Source organism: Eptatretus burgeri, chromosome 8 (assembly GCF_056783735.1).
Source record: "Eptatretus burgeri isolate ZD-2024b chromosome 8, Ebu_testis_v1, whole genome shotgun sequence".
NCBI classification, from domain to species: Eukaryota; Metazoa; Chordata; class Myxini; order Myxiniformes; family Myxinidae; genus Eptatretus; species Eptatretus burgeri.
In genome coordinates, this window is record NC_140968.1 from 25,907,762 (window position 1) to 25,925,503 (window position 17,742).

General features: G+C 42.5%; 1 protein-coding gene across 1 annotated transcript in view; it reads right to left on the minus strand.

Moving 5' to 3' along the window:
- LOC147021361 (BTB/POZ domain-containing protein KCTD1-like) overlaps positions 1-17,742 on the minus strand; it is a 183,455-nt gene that overhangs the window by 55,609 nt on the left and 110,104 nt on the right. The window lies entirely within an intron of this gene.

Genomic DNA, 17,742 nt, shown 5'->3' on the forward strand with positions numbered 1-17,742 from the left:
CACTCACAGTATATAGTCTCATGGTATAGACACTCACAGTATATAGTCTCATGGTATAGACACTCACAGTATATAGTCTCATGGTATAGACACTCACAGTATATAGTCTCATGGTATAGACACTCACAGTATATAGTCTCATGGTATAGACACTCACAGTATATAGTCTCATGGTATAGACACTCACAGTATATAGTCTCATGGTATAGACACTCACAGTATATAGTCTCATGGTATAGACACTCACAGTATATAGTCTCATGGTATAGACACTCACAGTATATAGTCTCATGGTATAGACACTCACAGTATATAGTCTCATGGTATAGACACTCACAGTATATAGTCTCATGGTATAGACACTCACAGTATATAGTCTCATGGTATAGACACTCACAGTATATAGTCTCATGGTATAGACACTCACAGTATATAGTCTCATGGTATAGACACTCACAGTATATAGTCTCATGGTATAGACACTCACAGTATATAGTCTCATGGTATAGACACTCACAGTATATAGTCTCATGGTATAGACACTCACAGTATATAGTCTCATGGTATAGACACTCACAGTATATAGTCTCATGGTATAGACACTCACAGTATATAGTCTCATGGTATAAACACTCACAGTATATAGTCTCATGGTATTGACACTCACAGTATATAGTCTCATGGTATAGACACTCACAGTATATAGTCTCATGGTATAGACACTCACAGTATATAGTCTCATGGTATAGACACTCACAGTATATAGTCTCATGGTATAGACACTCACAGTATATAGTCTCATGGTATAGACACTCACAGTATATAGTCTCATGGTATAGACACTCACAGTATATAGTCTCATGGTATAGACACTCACAGTATATAGTCTCATGGTATAGACACTCACAGTATATAGTCTCATGGTATAGACACTCACAGTATATAGTCTCATGGTATAGACACTCACAGTATATAGTCTCATGGTATAGACACTCACAGTATATAGTCTCATGGTATAGACACTCACAGTATATAGTCTCATGGTATAGACACTCACAGTATATAGTCTCATGGTATAGACACTCACAGTATATAGTCTCATGGTATAGACACTCACAGTATATAGTCTCATGGTATAGACACTCACAGTATATAGTCTCATGGTATAGACACTCACAGTATATAGTCTCATGGTATAGACACTCACAGTATATAGTCTCATGGTATAGACACTCACAGTATATAGTCTCATGGTATAGACACTCACAGTATATAGTCTCATGGTATAGACACTCACAGTATATAGTCTCATGGTATAGACACTCACAGTATATAGTCTCATGGTATAGACACTCACAGTATATAGTCTCATGGTATAGACACTCACAGTATATAGTCTCATGGTATAGACACTCACAGTATATAGTCTCATGGTATAGACACTCACAGTATATAGTCTCATGGTATAGACACTCACAGTATATAGTCTCATGGTATAGACACTCACAGTATATAGTCTCATGGTATAGACACTCACAGTATATAGTCTCATGGTATAGACACTCACAGTATATAGTCTCATGGTATAGACACTCACAGTATATAGTCTCATGGTATAGACACTCACAGTATATAGTCTCATGGTATAGACACTCACAGTATATAGTCTCATGGTATAGACACTCACAGTATATAGTCTCATGGTATAGACACTCACAGTATATAGTCTCATGGTATAGACACTCACAGTATATAGTCTCATGGTATAGACACTCACAGTATATAGTCTCATGGTATAGACACTCACAGTATATAGTCTCATGGTATAGACACTCACAGTATATAGTCTCATGGTATAGACACTCACAGTATATAGTCTCATGGTATAGACACTCACAGTATATAGTCTCATGGTATAGACACTCACAGTATATAGTCTCATGGTATAGACACTCACAGTATATAGTCTCATGGTATAGACACTCACAGTATATAGTCTCATGGTATAGACACTCACAGTATATAGTCTCATGGTATAGACACTCACAGTATATAGTCTCATGGTATAGACACTCACAGTATATAGTCTCATGGTATAGACACTCACAGTATATAGTCTCATGGTATAGACACTCACAGTATATAGTCTCATGGTATAAACACTCACAGTATATAGTCTCATGGTATTGACACTCACAGTATATAGTCTCATGGTATAGACACTCACAGTATATAGTCTCATGGTATAGACACTCACAGTATATAGTCTCATGGTATAGACACTCACAGTATATAGTCTCATGGTATAGACACTCACAGTATATAGTCTCATGGTATAGACACTCACAGTATATAGTCTCATGGTATAGACACTCACAGTATATAGTCTCATGGTATAGACACTCACAGTATATAGTCTCATGGTATAGACACTCACAGTATATAGTCTCATGGTATAGACACTCACAGTATATAGTCTCATGGTATAGACACTCACAGTATATAGTCTCATGGTATAGACACTCACAGTATATAGTCTCATGGTATAGACACTCACAGTATATAGTCTCATGGTATAGACACTCACAGTATATAGTCTCATGGTATAGACACTCACAGTATATAGTCTCATGGTATAGACACTCACAGTATATAGTCTCATGGTATAGACACTCACGGTATATAGTCTCATGGTATAGACACTCACAGTATATAGTCTCATGGTATAAACACTCACAGTATATAGTCTCATGGTATTGACACTCACAGTATATAGTCTCATGGTATAGACACTCACAGTATATAGTCTCATGGTATAGACACTCACAGTATATAGTCTCATGGTATAGACACTCACAGTATATAGTCTCATGGTATAGACACTCACAGTATATAGTCTCATGGTATAGACACTCACAGTATATAGTCTCATGGTATAGACACTCACAGTATATAGTCTCATGGTATAGACACTCACAGTATATAGTCTCATGGTATAGACACTCACAGTATATAGTCTCATGGTATAGACACTCACAGTATATAGTCTCATGGTATAGACACTCACAGTATATAGTCTCATGGTATAGACACTCACAGTATATAGTCTCATGGTATAGACACTCACAGTATATAGTCTCATGGTATAGACACTCACAGTATATAGTCTCATGGTATAGACACTCACAGTATATAGTCTCATGGTATAGACACTCACAGTATATAGTCTCATGGTATAGACACTCACAGTATATAGTCTCATGGTATAGACACTCACAGTATATAGTCTCATGGTATAGACACTCACAGTATATAGTCTCATGGTATAGACACTCACAGTATATAGTCTCATGGTATAGACACTCACAGTATATAGTCTCATGGTATAGACACTCACAGTATATAGTCTCATGGTATAGACACTCACAGTATATAGTCTCATGGTATAGACACTCACAGTATATAGTCTCATGGTATAGACACTCACAGTATATAGTCTCATGGTATAGACACTCACAGTATATAGTCTCATGGTATAGACACTCACAGTATATAGTCTCATGGTATAGACACTCACAGTATATAGTCTCATGGTATTGACACTCACAGTATATAGTTTCATGGTATTGACACTCACAGTATATAGTTTCATGGTATTGACACTCACAGTATATAGTTTCATGGTATAGACACTCACAGTATATAGTCTCATGGTATTGACACTCACTGTATATCATTTTGTGGTATAGACACTCACAGTATATAGTCTCATGGTATAGACACTCACAGTATATAGTCTCATGGTATAGACACTCACAGTATATAGTCTCATGGTATAGACACTCACAGTATATAGTCTCATGGTATAGACACTCACAGTATATAGTCTCATGGTATAGACACTCACAGTATATAGTCTCATGGTATAGACACTCACAGTATATAGTCTCATGGTATAGACACTCACAGTATATAGTCTCATGGTATAGACACTCACAGTATATAGTCTCATGGTATAGACACTCACAGTATATAGTCTCATGGTATAGACACTCACAGTATATAGTCTCATGGTATAGACACTCACAGTATATAGTCTCATGGTATAGACACTCACAGTATATAGTCTCATGGTATTGACACTCACAGTATATAGTCTCATGGTATAGACACTCACAGTATATAGTCTCATGGTATAGACACTCACAGTATATAGTCTCATGGTATAGACACTCACAGTATATAGTCTCATGGTATAGACACTCACAGTATATAGTCTCATGGTATAGACACTCACAGTATATAGTCTCATGGTATAGACACTCACAGTATATAGTCTCATGGTATAGACACTCACAGTATATAGTCTCATGGTATAGACACTCACAGTATATAGTCTCATGGTATAGACACTCACAGTATATAGTCTCATGGTATAGACACTCACAGTATATAGTCTCATGGTATTGACACTCACAGTATATAGTCTCATGGTATAGACACTCACAGTATATAGTCTCATGGTATAGACACTCACAGTATATAGTTTCATGGTATTGACACTCACTGTATATAGTCTCATGGTATAGACACTCACAGTATATAGTCTCATGGTATAGACACTCACAGTATATAGTCTCATGGTATAGACACTCACAGTATATAGTCTCATGGTATAGACACTCACAGTATATAGTCTCATGGTATAGACACTCACAGTATATAGTCTCATGGTATAGACACTCACAGTATATAGTCTCATGGTATAGACACTCACAGTATATAGTCTCATGGTATAGACACTCACAGTATATAGTCTCATGGTATAGACACTCACAGTATATAGTCTCATGGTATAGACACTCACAGTATATAGTCTCATGGTATAGACACTCACAGTATATAGTCTCATGGTATTGACACTCACAGTATATAGTCTCATGGTATAGACACTCACAGTATATAGTCTCATGGTATAGACACTCACAGTATATAGTCTCATGGTATAGACACTCACAGTATATAGTCTCATGGTATAGACACTCACGGTATATAGTTTCATGGTATTGACACTCACTGTATATAGTCTCATGGTATAGACACTCACAGTATATAGTCTCATGGTATTGACACTCACTGTATATCATTTTGTGGTATAGACACTCACAGTATATAGTCTCATGGTATAGACACTCACAGTATATAGTCTCATGGTATAGACACTCACAGTATATAGTCTCATGGTATAGACACTCACAGTATATAGTCTCATGGTATAGACACTCACAGTATATAGTCTCATGGTATAGACACTCACAGTATATAGTCTCATGGTATAGACACTCACAGTATATAGTCTCATGGTATAGACACTCACAGTATATAGTCTCATGGTATAGACACTCACAGTATATAGTCTCATGGTATAGACACTCACAGTATATAGTCTCATGGTATAGACACTCACAGTATATAGTCTCATGGTATAGACACTCACAGTATATAGTCTCATGGTATAGACACTCACAGTATATAGTCTCATGGTATTGACACTCACTGTATATAGTTTCATGGTATAGACACTCACAATATATAGTTTCATGGTATTGACACTCACTGTATACAGTCTCATGGTATTGACACTCACTGTATATAGTTTCATGGTATTGACACTCACTGTATATAGTTTCATGGTATTGACACTCACTGTATAATGTCTCATGGTATTGACACTCACTGTATATCGTTTTGTGGTATTGACCCTCACAGTATAACGTCTCATGGTATTGACACTCATAGTATATAGTCTCATGGTATTGACACTCACGGTATATAGTCTCATGGTATTGACACTCACGGTATATAGTCTCATGGTATCAACACTCACAGTATCTAACCTCATGGTATGGGCACTCACAGTATATAGTCTCATGGTGTAGACACTCACGGTATATAGTCTCATGGTATCAACACTCACAGTATCTAACCTCATGGTATGGGCACTCACAGTATATTGTGTCGTGGTATCGGCACTCAGTATATCATCTCATGATATTGCCACTCACATTATATAGTCCCATGGTATTGACACTCACAGTATATCGTCTCTTGGTTTCAACACTCATGGTATGTCGCCTCGTGGTGTCGACACTCACGGTTTTAGCCTTATGGTATCGACACTCACGATATATATACTCATGGTATAGACACTCACGGTACAAAGTCTCATGGAATAGACAATCACAGTTAATGGCCTCGTTGTATAAACAATCACAGTTTATGACCTCATGGTATAGACTATCACAGTTTACGACCTCATGGTATAGACTATCACAGTTTATGACCTCATGGTATAGACTATCACAGTTTATGACCTCATGGTATAGACTATCACAGTTTATGACCTCATGGTATAGACTATCACAGTTTATGACCTCATGGTATAGACTATCACAGTTTATGACCTCATGGTATAGACTATCACAGTTTATGACCTCATGGTATAGACTATCACAGTTTATGACCTCATGGTATAGACTATCACAGTTTATGACCTCATGGTATAGACTATCACAGTTTATGACCTCATGGTATAGACTATCACAGTTTATGACCACATGGTATAGACTATCACAGTTTATGACCTCATGGTATAGACTATCACAGTTTATGACCTCATGGTATAGACTATCACAGTTTATGACCTCGTGGTATAGACTATCACAGTTTATGACCTCGTGGTATAGACTATCACAGTTTATGGCCTCGTGGTGTCGATAATCACAGTTTATGGCCTCGTGGTGTGGACAATCTCAGTTTATGGTCTCGTCGTGTAGCCAATCACAGTTTATGGTCTTGTGGTATGGACAATCTCAGTTTATGGTCTTGTGGTGTCGACAATCACAGTTTATGGTCTTGTGGTATAGATAATCACAGTTTATGGCCTCATGGTGTCGACAATCACAGTTTATGGTCTCTTGATATAGATAATCACAGTTTATGGCCTCGTGGTGTGGACAATCACAGTTAATGGCCTCGTTGTATAAACAATCACAGTTTATGACCTCATGGTATAGACTATCACAGTTTATGACCTCATGGTATAGACTATCACAGTTTATGACCTCATGGTATAGACTATCACAGTTTATGACCTCATGGTATAGACTATCACAGTTTATGGCCTCGTGGTGTCGACAATCACAGTTTATGGTCTCTTGATATAGATAATCACAGTTTATGGTCTCGTGGTATGGACAATCACAGTTTATGGTCTCGTCGTGTAGCCAATCACAGTTTATGGTGTCGTGGTATAGACTATCACAGTTTATGGCCTCGTGGTGTGGACAATCACAGTTTATGGTCTCATCGTGTAGCCAATCACAGTTTATGGTGTCGTGGTATAGACTATCACAGTTTATGGCCTCGTGGTGTGGACAATCTCAGTTTATGGTCTCGTGGTGTAGCCAATCACAGTTTATGGTGTCGTGGTATAGACTATCACAGTTTATGGCCTCGTGGTATGGACAATCACAGTTTATGGTCTCGTCGTGTAGCCAATCTCAGTTTATGGTCTTGTGGTATAGATAATCACAGTTTATGGCCTCATGGTGTCGACAATCACAGTTTATGGTCTCTTGATATAGATAATCACAGTTGATGGCCTCGTGGTGTGGACAATCTCAGTTTATGGTCTCGTCGTGTAGCCAATCACAGTTTATGGTGTCGTGGTATAGACAGTCTCAGTTTATGGCATCGTGGTATGGACAATTACAGTTTATGGTCTCGTGGTGTGGACAATCACAGTTTATGGCATCGTGGTATGGACAATCACAGTTTATGGTCTTGTGGTATGGACAATCTCAGTTTATGGCATCGTGGTATGGACAATTACAGTTTATGGTCTCGTGGTATGGACAATCAAAGTTTATGGCATCGTGGTATGGACAATCACAGTTTATGGTCTCGTGGTATGGACAATCTCAGTTAATGGCGTCGTGGTATGGACAATCTCAGTTTATGGTCTCGTGGTATGGACAATCTCAGTTTATGATCTCGTGGTGTGGACAATCTCAGTTTATGGTCTCGTGGTATGGACAATCTCAGTTTATGGTCTCGTGGTATGGACAATCTCAGTTTATGGTCTCGTGGTATGGACAATCTCAGTTTATGATCTCGTGGTGTGGACAATCTCAGTTTATGGTCTCGTGGTATGGACAATCACAGTTTATGATCTCGTGGTGTGGACAATCTCAGTTTATGGTCTCGTGGTATGGACAATCACAGTTTATGGTCTCGTGGTGTGGACAATCACAGTTTATGGTCTCGTGATATGGACAATCACAGTTTATGGTCTCGTGGTGTAGCCAATCACAGTTTATGGTCTTGTGGTCTCGACATTCACAGTTTATGGTCTCGTGGTGTGGACAATCTCAGTTTATGGTCTCGTGGTGTAGCCAATCACAGTTTATGGTCTCGTGGTCTCAACATTCACAGTTTATGGTCTCGTGGTGTGGACAATCTCAGTTTATGGCGTCGTGGTATGGACAATCTCAGTTTATGGTCTCGTGGTGTGGACAATCACAGTTTATGGTCTCGTGGTCTAGACATTTACAGTTTATGGTCTTGTTGTATAGGCAATCACTGTATTAACTCATTTAATTGTCCCATGATATGTGGTCTCGTTGTCGATCCGTTACATCAGATAGACTCGTCATATATTGCCATATATGGCGTTGTCAAATAATCTCATTGTGGAAATATTCGAGTCGTTGTATCGACTTGTAACATCCAGGGTCATGGTAACAATGAACATCACTTTGTCAGGAGTACGGCCCTCCATTTCGATTATATTGTTTTTGTGCTACTTATATCATGGAAAGTGAGCGATGGTTTATAAAGTCCTGGAGGGAATCATCCATAGATCCATACATTTACTTCCAAAGGAATATAGACCATTCCTGTTAACTGTTAACTCGCAGAGGGTTAACTACCAGATGTATTAACCTGCGTCACAGCTCGCAAGCTTGAAAGTTCATCTCGACCTCAAAAGATGAAGTTTGTGGAATTCTGCATCTCATTATTCCATATCTCCAAACGGCATTCCAGATGAATTGTTCGAGCTCCTGCACATTCGGGATTTCCAATACGAAGTGCAACTGTCACGTCGTGCTTCTCGTGCGTCACCTGGCGGTCAGGTATCAGGGAATGATCTGCTGCTTGTGACCACCCTGTTTGTCTGTGAACAAAATATCTCAAAGTTGTGGACCGATTTCGACGAAATTTGGTGGAGAGCTTGGGTATGTGACAAGGATGAAATGATGAGATTTTGGTGAAGATCTGAATCCGGATCTGGATACTCCAATTATTTAATATTTTAAGTGTTTCTTCACCATTTGAGAGATGGGGCCAAAAACGACATGGAGCAGGACATCTCAAAAAGTTGTGGACGGATTCTGACGAAACTTGGTGGATGAGTTGTTCAAGTGACACGCACAAGCAAATTAAATTTTAGTCCAGATCCGGGCTATCGGTGTGACACAAAACGTAAACTATTCAGCTTGGCGGAGGTACGCGCTCTACCGAGTCTCAATCCCACAAGAAATAAAATACACAATTACATCAACCCACACTTCAAATGTACAACTACCTCGAACATAGACATCTTCGTGCAATTGTTATTATTGCCATCTATAACGACAATGTCAAAAGATGTCATGACGGCAATCCGTAAAAGGATTGTGGTGTTGTATTTCGGTGTCATTCCTTCCTACCTTGTTTGGTTGTTTGTTGGGGATGTCATCGCCACATATTTTTTTGCATTAAAAAAAAAAAAAAATTTCTGACTTGTTTTCCAGATCTCGATTCCAATGACGTCATCATCCAGTAAATTATTTGAAGGTGCGTTTACATGGGGATCCCTCGACCCCCACCCCCCTCAACAATATATCTCATGCAAGTGCCTTCTCTATTAACCTTAATATCCCCCTTCCGGTCCAATATTCCGGTCCCCTTCTGTCTCCACTCAGACATTCTGCTACCATGTTGTCCTTAAGGTCAGGTCAGGTCACATTAGATCTGTGACTTCCAACAGGTACCATGTAAACCTGCACTAACCTGTTCCATGGTCGGTTTATCGATGACTAAACTATCTCCCCTACCAAGTTTCCTGGTGAGGAGGGTGTTTGGATATGGACACCCAGCAGGATGAAAAACAAAAACTGTCAAAGGGCAGAGGAGATCCTTGTGAGCCAACGGCCATCCATATCTAGTGCCCAACTGTGTCTGCGGACGTCCTCCTGTAGTTGGATTACTTTTTATTAGGAGATTGGTGGCAGGATTTGCACTCCGGCCACCGTAAAACCCTTCACTCTGCAAAACATATGAAAAGCATGCAAAAAAAATCTGAAAACCCACTCCGTGCGAGTACCTCCTGTGCAGCTTCCTTTCGCAGGACAGCTCACCGGATGACGGGATTGGGGCAAAGCCTTCGGGACCCCCAATCTTTGATGATCAGAGGGAAACCATGGCGTAACCTTCCCGGGTCAGATTGCGGTGGTGTGTGTCAGGGTGGTGCTGAGGTGTTGTCCACCAGACGACGGTCTCCTTGGGTTAACCTGAGGCGGTCCCTTCGGGTGGGTGCCTGGAATGTCCTATCCCTAAGAGAGGATGATCACCTGTCTCTGTTATCATCTGAGCTTAAGCGTTTGGAATCAGTATTGCAGCAATGAGGTTCGGAGACCGGATTGCGGCGAGATCATGGCGGGTGGTACACCTACTATTGGGCTGGTCACTCTGATGGTTACCATACCTAAGGAGTTGCTGTAGCTGTGTCCAATAAGCTGACTCCAATGATAATTGAGGTAACACCGGTCAACGAGCGTATTATGAGGAAGGATTCGTCACTCCTTGGGTGTCATTTCCCTGGTCTCTGTTTATGCTCCGACTGAGGTGAGTGATCTCACCGTGAAGGATGCATTCTGTGCCACTCTCGAGTCTGTGGTTGATCAGTGCCCCAGGCAAGATACTCTTCTCGTCTTTGGGAATTTCAATGCATCGACTGGAACTGATAGGGATGGTTATGAGACATGTGTTGGTCCCCAAGGGTCTGGAACTGTGAACGAGAATAGCACGAAGTTCCTTGACATTGCAAGAAGTCATGGACTTAAGGTGGCTGGTTCATGGTTTCAGCACCCACAGGCTCATCGTTAGACTTGGTATTACAACGCTGGTGGTGTGGCAAAGGAGAATGACCATGTGATCATTGATGGTCACTGGAGGATGATCCAGAACAGAAGGGTCTACCAGATTGCTCAGTTCCTCAATACTGACCACAGGCTTGTTGTAGCAACTCTTAAATTGCAGCTTAAATCCAGGAGAATGGTACCATCCCAGCCTAGGCTGTATGTTGGCAAGCTCAAGGATGAGAGAGTAGCTGAGGAATTTGCGAACAGGCTGAGTGGAGATTTGGGAGGTCTGGGTGCTTTGGGGGGGTCCTGAAGAGTTGTGGAGTGTCTTCAAGACCACCATCCTCGATGTTGCCGGGAGAGGTCTTGGAAGTCACCAAAGGGTGAAGAAGAATTTTTTTCTCTCAAGGGACACTGGATACCATTGACCAGAGTCGCAGGGCCAGGCTGAATGGCAGAGCTGAGCTGTACAGGGTGCTGAGGCGTAAAACTGTACGTGCACTATGGGTGAATAAGGAGGCCAATGTGCGAGGAATCTGTGAGGAGGTAGAGCATCACCTGTGGTCAAGTCATTCTCGTCCTCCTTCCAGGGGAATTCGCGCATTGTGTTCGTCCAAGCCCGTCCCTCGGTGTACTGCAGTTAGAGCAGAGGGTGGTGGGCTCTTTACAGAGGAGTCCGAAGTGAAGTCCCACTGGGCCAGTAACTTTGAGCGGCTGCACTAGGCTGATCCACCAGCTGTCGAATTGGATGTCAGGTGTGTCACTATCCCTGTTGCTGATCCTCCAATCAACTGTGGTCCACCTTCATTTGCGGAAACACAGGCTGCGGTGAACCGGTTGAAATGGGGTAAATCTCGTGGGATCTGTGGCATCCATGCTGAACTTCTCAAGGCTGGTGGAAATGCTGCACTCGTGTCGTTGCATGCAGTTCTGTGCTCTGCCTGGAACACAGGCATCATCCCAACTGACTGGAAGAGGGGCCTTGTTGTCCCTCTCTGGAAAGGGAAGGGTGATCGCCAAGACTCCAACATCTGCTGAGGGTTGACGCTGCTCTTATTGCCGTGCAAGGTCTTTGCTCGGATAATTCTTGATCGGGTTCGCCACCATCTGCTTGAGCACCAGCGTCCAGAGCAGTCAGGCTTTACACCAAAGAGGTCAACGAATGACCGTATCCTTGCTCCTCACCAAACCCAGACGAGAGTTTCGGCAGGGGCTGCTTGCAGCCTATGTTGATCTCTGGAAAGCATTTGATTCAGTGAATTGGATGCCCTCTGGAGGATTCTTGGTCTTCGTGGGGTGCCACCAAAACTGATCAATCTGATGTCTGAACTCTACTCTGGTACTGAGAGTGCTGTGAGATGTGATGACACCATCTCTAACATTTCCAGTTGTTTACTGGAGTTGTCAGGGGTGTGCACTGGCCCCCACACTTTTCAGCACTTGTATGGACTGGATTCTGGGGAGGATGTCAGAGAGATAAATCTGCGGTGCATCGTTTGGGAATTTCAAGATCTCTGACCTTGATTTCACAGATGATGCAGTCATCTTTGCGGAGACTCCAGATATCCTTTTGGGGGCCCTCAAGTTGCTGAATGAGGAGTCAGAACCACTGGGATTATGGATTTCCTGGGTCAAAACTAAGATCCAGACTTTCCATGACATCTTGGATGCTGCTATCTTGTCTGTACCTGTTTGTGGTGAGGATGTTGAGGTCACGGAGAGATTCACTTTCCTTGGCAGTGATATTCATGTCTCTGCTGGCTGTGAGCCAGAGGGTAACAGATGTCTGGGTCAGGCCTGGGGAGTCATGGACTCACTTGATCATGGGGTGTGGCGCTGTCGGTACCTGTGCCGGAGGACGAAAGTCCGACTCTTCAGATCCTTGTTGCTTCCAGTCTTGCTCTATGGATGTGAGACTTGGACTCTGACCAGGGAACTGAGACGGAGACTTAATTCCTTTGGTACTAGGTCTCTTTGTAGAATCCTTGGCTCTCACTAGTCGGACTTTGTGTCGAACGAGCGGTTGTTGAGAGAGACTCAAATGAGATTTGTTACCTGCATCATCCGTGAGCGTCAGCTGCAGCTATATGGACACGTGACTCATTTTCCTGACGCTGATCCTACTCACCAGATTCTCTCAGCAAGGGAGCCTCGTGAGTGGAGGAGGCCAATGGGCCGACCCCACGCCTCGTGGTTGCAGCAGGTTCATCAGCATCTCAAGGAGATGAGGATGGGCCAGGCATCTGCCTGGGGGATGGCCAGACGGAGGCCCCTGGAGTACCGGCGGAAAGTGAACGCAGCGGCGCGCTGCTCCGGCACATGCTCCCATACCTGACCTGACCTGTTGTCCTTCACTTTTGGAATCATCTATTTATTTTGTACGCCAACATGGAAGAATTTTTCTTTCCCCTCTTCTCCTTTCTCTGCTCCTTCCCTTCTAATTTATCCTCATACTCCTAAATCCTCCCAATCTTTCTTCTCTTCTCTCCCGAAATGATCCTGTGTTCCAGTTATTCTCAAGTTCTGGGATGGTCCGATGTTCCAACTAGAACGGTACTCAGTCGGACGCATACCTCCACCAGTCTGCAAACAGTTTACGTTTTGTAGCATACTGATAGGCCAGACCTGCATCTTGTCCTCCAAAATCGAATTGGCTTGTTCTTGTCACCGACCCAACTCATCCACAAAATTTAGTTTGAATCCATCCATAACTTTTTAAGCTATCCTGCTCAAAAACAGACAGACAGCAGTAGTTGGTACACATCCCAAGGTGTCCTTCGCATTGAGGTGATCTATCGCCGGTGTAACAGGATAAGTCGCCCCCTGGACCACTTCCCCCTCGGGGGGGGGGTTCTTGTCCTAGGATAAGTCTTCTCCCTCCTTGGATAACTTGCCCCCCTATGGCCAAAAATAGATTTATACTAAAAATATATACCTCTCTAATCAGGTATTGATTATTCTGGAGGGGGGCAAGTTATCCAGGGTGGGGGGGGTGACTTATCCTCGGACAAGTACCCCCCCAGGGGGGGGGAAGTTGTCCGGTGGGGGGGGTAGTTAAACTGTTACACCGGCACCCTGAACAAATTACAAATTGCTCCCAAATAGAGTATATTGAAAAAGGAAACGGCATTTCATTCAGACTATTATGAGTCATTCTTTCATTCGTAGAACATTCTGAACACTCCATGTATGATGGACGAAAGAGATTCTTATTCAGTCCTTTGTGTCTTGCTTTGATTGTCAATGTAATACGATCAGACTCTAAATTGTCCTCCTGAGGCTTCGCATTCACAGTTGTGGATCATCTGTCCTTCCGGATGGGGATGTTATCAGCCAGATATGCAGAATGCCAGCACTCGCTTGTGAACGTTTATTGGAAACTCCGAACGATCTTTCCAAAATGGAGGGCCACTGTGTTCCTATTCCTTCATCAAATGAAAATGCCTTATCCTGCACTTCCACTGGAAAGCAATGGCAAACTACCGAGTGGACTCCTTGTCAATTGATTTACTCAACTTCTCCTTCTTTTGTATATCTTGTCCGCCAAAACTGACCGGCACTGTCCATCCCAGACATGAGTATTCCCTCCTTTTCATTCTTTTCAAGATCTTGTCTGCCAACACCGACCGACACTGTTCATCACAGACACGACTATTCCGTGCTTTTCCTTGTTTTGTATATCTTGTCCACCAACACTGTTCATCACAGACACGACTATTCCGTGCTTTTCCTTGTTTTGTATATCTTGTCCACCAACACTGTTCATCACAGACACGACTATTCAGTGCTTTTCCTTGCCAAGCCATGTTCGGCAGCACCTACCCTCTTGGTAGATACTTGGTACGTACAGACCTGTCAACCCCAAATTCTGAAAAAGTGTGAGAATGTAAAATGTGTCCAGCGAGGTCGTGAAGTGACCGAGAACTGAGGGCGTGAAGCACCCGAAGTATCTTGAGGGATCTGAGGGCACCCTCCCAGAAAATGTTTGCTTCCTGTTATGTCTTGGATGCAATTTCCTGCATTTTCGGGCCAAATTCAACCATAAGATAGGTTTTCATGTCGTGTTGTTACTGTTTAATCCACTGAATGGATTCAAAGAAATGAACCAACAATATGAAGAAACAAGACATATATTTTATCTTCATCAACAGATCAAATGCTTCACAGGAATTAGAACACTCATCATCTTGTTCTTGTCGAACAAATCTTTTCGAGTTCGATGAAGCAGTGTCTGATTGGGTGGATGAGGGAAAGGCAGTGGACATGGTATATCTCGACTTTAAGAAGGCATTTGATAAGGTACCACATCGGAGGTTGTTAGCCAAAGTGAGGGTTTGTGGAGTGGCTGGTCAGGTTGCTAATTGGATTGCAAACTGGCTTTGTGGTAGGAAGCAAAGAGTGGCTGTGAGTGGGAGGATGTCTTGCTGGGAGGATGTAAGTAGTGGGGTACCTCAGGGATCGGTACTCGGACCATTAATATTCATTATTAACATCAATGATTTGGAGAGTGGGGTGAAGAATAGGATTTCCAAATTTGCAGATGACATAAAGCTTGGAGGTGAAGTGGATAGAAGAGGGGATGGTGATCAGATCCAGGAAAGTGATGATACTTGCATAGATTGGGAAAAAGATTGGCAGATGTAATTTAACCCGAGCAAGTGTAAGGTGTTGGGGATGGGAAGAAACAATGAAAATAGAGATTAGAGGATGCAAGGGGTAATTTTGGAGTGTGCCACACGGGAGAAGGATCTGGGGGTGGGAATAGATATGGGAGGTAAGCAGGCAGCACAGTGCCAGGCAGCTATAGGTAAAGCAAATAGGGTTTTCGGCTGTATTCGGAGGGGGATCAATTATAAATCAAAAGTGGTGGTGTTAACATTGGACAGGAATTTAGTGAGGCCACATCGAGAATATTGTGTGCCGTTTTGGTCACCACAATTCAGGAAGGACATAGATGCCATAGAGAGGGTTCAGCGCAAGGCTATGAGATTGATTCTGAGCCGAGCTGGACTCTGCTATGAGGAACTGCTGAAGGAGACGGGGCTTTATACACTAGAAAGGAGGCGGTTACGAGGAGATATAATAGAGATGTTTAAGATAATGAAAGGTATAGATAAAATAAGTGCAGATGAATTATTCAACAGAGTAGACAGTGATAGAACCAGGGACCAGAGCCTGATAGTAAAGGAGAGGAGAGTTAAGACGGTAGCAAGGCAGGGGACTTTTATTCAGAGAGTAGTTAATGCATGGAATGGCCTCCCTGGAAAGGTAGTGGCAGCAGAAAAAGTAGATAAGTTTAAATTAGAATTAGATTGATACCTGGAAGTTCTGGAGACATTGGGGTGTAGGGATGTTGACAGGACTTTTAGGTAGTTTGAGCATTGATGGGTGATTGTGTACATGTGCACGGAGTGCTGTTGGTGGGGATCTTGTCAAGGGGTGTTGTGTGGTTGATGTTGTGTGTTTTTAACCAAGCCCATGCCCCCTCTGCTGAGGGAAGAAAAATAAAAAAAATACAAAAACTAGACAAACTTTAAAAATTAAAATAATAATAATAATAAAATAATATATATATTTTTGCATTTTCTTCCTTGGATCTTGTGTAGATATATTAGGATGGTGTTCGTGCCGGCATGATGGGCTGAATGGCCTCCACCTGTGTTAGATTTCCTTGTTTCATATAAAATAAACATTGGTTAATGCATGTACTGTATATGTATATGTGTATATATATATATATATATATATATATATATATATATATATATATATATATATATATATATATATATATATATATATATATATTGTTGTGGTTACCAAATTCGCAAACCACCATTCAGGTCCCTTAGGTGAGGTATCTCGGTAAGTGCATGTGTAGTTAGGCCCAAACCCGTTGTCTAGTGGGAATACATGTCATTTATACGTGCTGCGACTCTTCAGGATAGCCGTTTTTCTTTTACTATCTTTATTTTTGGACCAATCGCCACCTTCACAACCACTACATCAACCACCGACCACAACCACCGCTTCACCACAACCACCACGACCTTTACCGTCACAACTCGCCACCATCGCATCGCCGTCGTCTCGCGCCACTCATGGGCACCGATGCTGGACTCGTGTAGGGCGCACGTTGAACAGCGTGTACAAAATCACGGATTTTCTGCTTCAAAAACGGATCCAAAACGACACACGCCCACTTTTTGCCGTCCAATCGGTGAGCGAGGGGCGAATTGGCCCCGCCCCAGGGCGATCGATATATGCAAATTTGTGGATCAAAAGCCTTCACGCCCACTTTTTGTCGGGCCAATGGGGAGCGAGTTGAAAGGTCAAAGGGAGGGGGTCAAAGGCGAAGTTACGGGGGGATAAAGGACGGTGTTCGTCAGTAAAAGGAGTAGTAAGTCGGAACGAGGAAGAAGGAGTCGTAAAGGTCGGAACGAGGCGAAGGAGAGTCGGAACGGAGGGACGAGCTGTGGAGAGGCGGCGAGTCGGACGAAGGGTGCTCGCGTCGTGCAAGGAGCTGCGCGCCCGAGGGAGGCCGGCAGCGCGACCT